At 41.2% G+C, this 6061-nt stretch overlaps 1 protein-coding gene across 3 annotated transcripts in view; it reads right to left on the reverse strand.

Annotated features, from left to right (window-relative positions):
• The window catches only part of LOC117939382 (E3 ubiquitin-protein ligase Midline-1-like), a 51391-nt gene that overhangs the window by 33647 nt on the left and 11683 nt on the right, over nucleotides 1-6061 (reverse strand). The window contains exon 1 of one of the 3 annotated variants that reach the window (XM_034864697.1): nucleotides 67-389. The exons of 1 other annotated variant lie outside the window; for it this stretch is intronic. The gene's annotated coding sequence lies outside the window, so the exon portion shown is untranslated. Of the gene's footprint in view, nucleotides 1-66; nucleotides 392-6061 lie in introns of those variants that run through there. One more of the 3 variants, XM_034864699.1, reaches the window with a different exon arrangement.

Genomic DNA, 6061 nt, shown 5'->3' on the forward strand with positions numbered 1-6061 from the left:
CCCCCCCCCCTTCACCCCATAATAGTCTGAATAACATAACAAAACAAGCTCCTCCACTCCTCTTACCTTCCACATGATTAAAATCCCATCATCCACAAATAAAGTGAAAAAGAGAGGAAGAGAGAGAGGTGGGGAGAGAGTGGAGGCTATCTTTGGCTTTCTCTCTCCTCTGTGGGACGCGCTACCAGCAGCAGAAGCGACGGCAGTGGTGGCATGCAGCGAACTTGGGAGTCAGTGAGGATGTGGATATGTCTCCGTGGCTGTGTCATCACCTCTCATGACATGTTTCCTCCCCTGCCTGTGTAAGCCTTTCCATCCTGACCCAGCAGAGAGAGAGAGGGAGAGAAAGAGAGCGGAGGACAAACTAGTGCACCGCCCTCCTCTCAATCTCCCCTTCCCCTCCTCTTCCTCTCTGTCCATCCCTCCCTCTCTGTTACCCTGTATTCAAATCTACCAGTGGGCTGCCCTGGCTCTAAGTAGGCCAATCACTGAACCACTGGGGGTGGAGTCTGGGCCGGCTGTGTGTGAGTGTGCAGTTAGATGTGTCATATCTGTGTGTTTGTGCGCATGTGTACATGTTCTTGCACATATGCTCGCTTGCATGCAAACTCGTATGTGGATATGTGCATAGTACACATGCAGGCAGTCTAAAGCCAATTTACATCTTGCATCGGAGTAAACGGAACTCATTGTGATATTCCCATCTGTTTACCATTTGTTCTCGAATCTGTTGTTTAGTTAATAGCTAAGTTGTGTCTTGCGCCCAGCACTTACAAATTAAGTCATCCCGTTATCCATTTGCAGAACTGAGTGTGGGACAATCTTAATGAATGGAAGGTTCATAAGCAAATGGATAATGTTATGACTACTTAAAAGGTGCAGTACGAGTTCCTGCATGGTTTCAGCGCGATTTCAGTTTTGTCTCAAATTGTATTCATCTCTTCTCTAGCCGCTAGCTGCCAGCCCCCTGAATACACTGTGGAAAAGCCCGGTCGCAGGAGACAACACGGGGTGTAAAGTCAAACAGTAGGGGCACAGGACAGGCACCAAAATACAACAAATCACTCCAGCCAATCACAGACAAGTTGTCAATGCACACATCGGTTTGAATTATGTTTTCTCATGAATCGATTACCACTTCCAGGGTTTCAACTGAAATAATAGGCTAAAGCAACGACAGTTTACGGAAAACACAAGTGTTATAATGTTCAGTTGTATATCTTTTATTTGATTGGGAAAGCCTGGGTGGATTGAACAAGCTGTTAACTGTCGCGACACGGCGTATGCATGACCGTGGTTGTTAGGTGAGGCTGGGTAACTGAAAGAAATCCAGGGCATGTTCATCTTGATTTGCAGTACAGTCCTCTGCATTCTCACAGCTCACATGGTTGAAGTAGCATAATATACTAACTCAATCAATCCAAAAACATGGTCATGTCATAGCCTACTCATCACACTTAATTCCAGTCTTTTCTACTTAGTTGTTTTGTTGTTTTTGCAGATGTTTTACATTGAAAGCATACCAAGAATGTGACTGTGGCTGCCATAAGATTTATTTATTTTTTGTTGACTAAAACCTCTATGAGAGTAGAATGTTGCATTCATGTTTATTGTAGTAATTGCAATTACTGGTTTCGGACTAGGAAATGCCAACATAAAAGTTGTTTTTACAACCAAGAAACTTGTCTTTAAAGCTGAAATGCATCTGACTGGGAATCTCCGCCATCCACATGGAAAGAACACCAATTAGACCAAAAAAAACAAGCAACATAGATCTGATTGCAATTAATGTGTGTGAAAACAACCTTTCTGTTAGAGAAACTCAAAGCAAAGATGGTGAATACTTGAGTCGTAGTGATGGAGTTAGTGCTTTGCAACTGTTATTTACTAATTAAAAACATTCATCTGTCTCCAATTCTGTATCCATGACACGTCCTCAGCAGCGATTTAACCTTTGGAACTTTTAATGTCTCCCAGCTGTCTCTACCTTGCAACTTCAGCTGTTTTGGCTGCTACTCATAAAAAAAAAACCCATTTTTATGCGGCCCACAAGGAAAGAAGCTTAAATTAATCTCAAGTCAGTCATTTACCCTCCCATACGAGGCAATCTTTGATCAAAAATCCTTAGCAGGCATCTGCCGTCCCATCCCAGTCATGCCAATTGTACATAACCAAAAGAGAAAAAAAAAAATCATAATCCCTAAACATTTTTTCAGAATTTTACAGTCAATGTGAAAGCTTTAAGCCAGCTGCTCAATGGTTGCTATATCCCAAATAATCCCTAACATATTGCCTTAAGGGAGTAAGTGCTGTTTGCAAAGAGCTATGGGTTAAATTCCTTCTTGTATCCAGGACTGCATGATCCTAGACTCAGAAATGGCCTTTTGGCCCAAAATTAAGTTTTGTACATCAAATGGAACTGTTTGTTTGGGTCTGATAAGTCCCAGAAAGCGTGTCCAAAATTGAACGCACCACTGAAAACCAAGCGCTGACAGACATTTCAATTAGATAAAGTGTTTTGGAATTCCTGTAAGGTCAGTTTCAAATGTTCTTTCACCAATTTGATGCTAATATATCAAATGGATGTTGTTAGGGGAATTCAGTGAAGAGTTTTGACACAAACATCTTTCCTGAATTTAGAAAATTCAATTTCAGTGACCACGGAGGCCTGTTATACCTAAAAAAAAATACCATAATGTGCTACATGGCCATTAGCAGGCAGAGTTGAGATGGCATGTTTCATATACAGCTTTCCCGTGGTGGATGGTTGCTAGCCTGCGTGTGTGTCCATGTACAGCGTTTGAACGTGTGTGCTGTTGTGGGGATTGTTGCTGTGTGTGTGTCTGGCCGTTGGAGTGGGATCAGTTGGGCTGAGGCGGCTCCTTAACAATGCTTCTCTGGAAAAGGACAGGAAAAGACTTTCCATCTTGGGTCAGTTCCCAGCAAGAGCAAGACCGCTAACTTCCTCAACACTCTACTAGTCCCCCAAGATATGAAGTGTTCCCTCACTCTAGGAAGAAGAAAAATATAGGGCACATACATAGTGCATTGACGTCAATGTAGACACATATGTATTTTCATACTGAGAGTGAACATGTTGAATATGCAGCCCACAGTATAGGCCAAAAGTTTTAACACACCTTCTCATTCAATGCATTTCCTTTATTTTCATGACTATTTACACTGTAGAGTATCACTGAAGGCATCAAAACTATGAACACCTATGGAAGTATGTACTTAACAAAAAAGTGTGAAAAAACTGAAAACATGTCTAATTTTCTAGTTCCTTCAAAGTAGCCGTCCTTTGCTCTGTTTACTGCTTTGGACACTGTTGGCATTCTCTTGATGAGCTTCAAGAGGTAGTCACCTGAAATGCTCAGCACTTGTTGGCCCTTTTGCCTTCACCCTGCGGTCCAGCTCCCCCAAACCATCTCGAGGAAACGCATTGAATGAGAAGGTGGTTCCAAACTATTGGCCTGTACTGTGTACAGTATACAGTATATGTTGCGTTGTGAAATCGGAATGTATGTCGGAAGGCCACACTTTCAAGCATGTCAGTAAGACTCTACCTAGCTACCAGTAGATTTATACAATTTCATTTTGCTTGAAAAGGAAATGATCAACATTTGACCCATTCTTTTACAATATGCTTTGAGAGTTCTCTCTTCCCCTCATTTCTTCCGAAGCCAGCCAAACTACGAACTAAGAGGTTATAATGCCAGTCTGCTAAAAGGCTGCATTTATGAGCAAAATAAATGATTTAGGGTTGGTATTTTGATTTTCATGCCGTAGCTTGCTTTTTAAATATAACAAAAATATGAAAATAAAGAAGAGAAAATAAATGTATCAATGAAGGCATAGCTCCAGCCAGAGAAGTTTTATCTGCTCTGAATGGCCTCACTCAAAATTGCTGTGAAAAACTGCCAGTCACAGCGAGAGACAACATGCAGTTATTTAATAAACATGGAGATAATGGCACGCACGTTTAGAGAGACCCTATAACAATTCTTATTTTCTCACCTCCACACAACTGGCCAGTCAATGCATGATGAGGCCAAATGTTGGATACAGAAATTGTTGAATATAGTCCCTCCGATTCCGATGCCAGAAAGAAGTGGCAACAACTGTCTCACCATCCAACAAGCTCTACTGTTAGTTTATGTCAGCACTTTAATGCAAAAAGTATGGTGGCCATAAGAGCATTGTAACTATAGAAATCACACGTAAATAAAGCTCAACATAATGCAAGTTTGTGCTTTTTATGTGGACCAAGAAGAACATTTTTGTATTTTATTTATAGTTTAGCCTGCGGGGAGACTGTTGTGGAGAATACAGGCTCATCTTATCTTATTTCCCTGATGCCAGAATGTAGATAGAGATACTGCCCAGTCCTTGCATTTGAAAGTTTTTTTTTTTCCCCATTGGAAGTTATCCAAGAGCACTCTTCAGAATTAAAGCACACAGACCCAAGGCCTTCGTTCATTCAAGTCTTTCAGCGGAGAAGAAACTGTAGCTGAAGCTTTGTCATGCGTCCTCTAACTCAACACCGCAAAGTCAAGTTTTTCACCTTGAACTACATGTTCCCGTCTTGCCACTGGTGATATTACGATTGGGCTCCAAATGACATTGTGCAATTAGAGATGGAGTTTTGAGTTCAGAATCCTAATTTGACACACGCAATGGACATCTTTTAAGATTTCTGCACAGAAACATAACCAAAAGACATGATGACACTGTGCTTTTGCTCTTAAGAAACAATCTCTCAAGGTGTTTGTGTATCTAATGCAGTTATTTTGCATATTTTTGATTTTACTCAGGTTTTATCGTCACTTTTTAATGGCACCGAAGAAATCAAGCAAAAAGAAGATAAAAGATGCTGTGACCATAAAGCTAGTAAAACGTCTTTAAACAGTTTTTTTATTGTTTGCTTTATACCTTAGCTTCTACATTTATTTATGAAATGTAGAGGGAGAAAACTTATCTTGCTCTTTCCATTTTCCAACCTTTCCATGACCGCTCTTTGAATTTAGGAAAGCTGGCTTTTACTGAGTTTAGAGGTCTTATTTTTTAACAACCAGGAATGCGCGGAATGCGGTGGAGACCGTCTCCTCTCTCGGGGAGAGACCATTACGGGGATAAAGCACGAGGTTACAACCAAGACCTTTGCAGAGGGCACCAACGCTGTGGGTAGTCTGGGATTTGCAGGATTTACTTAAAACATGTGCAGATGGACACTTAAAGGGGTCTCAATCTAGGCAAGATCGGCATCCTTTAATCCCAACGCCCACATATTTTGCAGTTAAACAACCATGAGCTCCATCGGCATATTGTCTTCCAGCATCTTTATGACTTGATATCCAGTTTCTTAAAACCATGCCTAGTTACTGATCACTATCTTGGACAGTACATTAGATATAAATTCATATTGCATGACTCATGTGAGGATAGGAGATATTCTGTACGGCTGACGTACAATTGCCACTGAATGTGGTCGGGTCTCACTTCGGGAGTTAAGAAATTGTGTGAAAATGTGACTTTTTGTGAAGAGATTCTGTAATCACAGCTAAGGCCCCTTTTTGAAAAACGCATTCACCTCAAACTGACCTCTGGCCTTCTAAATGAGTTCACACGCGGGCAGTAATGCGCTCGCTTTAATCAGCGAGGGGAAGATGGACGGCTGGTACCAGCCGAGCACAGACAAGAAAGTAGGAAAGAAGCATTTTGGGTTTAGTTGAGAAGATTCTGTTGAGTCTGGGAGCTATCTGTCTCTGGCAAGTGACATCTGTGAATGAACTGATCTAATCAGAGAGAAACTAATACAAAGAGGCCCACGAAAACAGATTTTAGAATGGGAGGGGGAGGTAGATTAAAAGAGATGGAGTGGGATGGGGACAGCGAGAGAGATAAAGAGAGACAAAGAAGTCTAAGTAATAAACCAAAAAGGTAGCTGCACTATTCTCTCTTAAATAGATTTATATAGATTTATTCGGTAGGCAGTGTCATCTAGGATCTTCATTTTGTAGTTTGGGTGAACTAACCCCTTTATTTGTTAATATGCCCA

Source organism: Etheostoma cragini, chromosome 24 (genome assembly GCF_013103735.1).
Source record: "Etheostoma cragini isolate CJK2018 chromosome 24, CSU_Ecrag_1.0, whole genome shotgun sequence".
NCBI lineage: Eukaryota > Metazoa > Chordata > Actinopteri > Perciformes > Percidae > Etheostoma > Etheostoma cragini.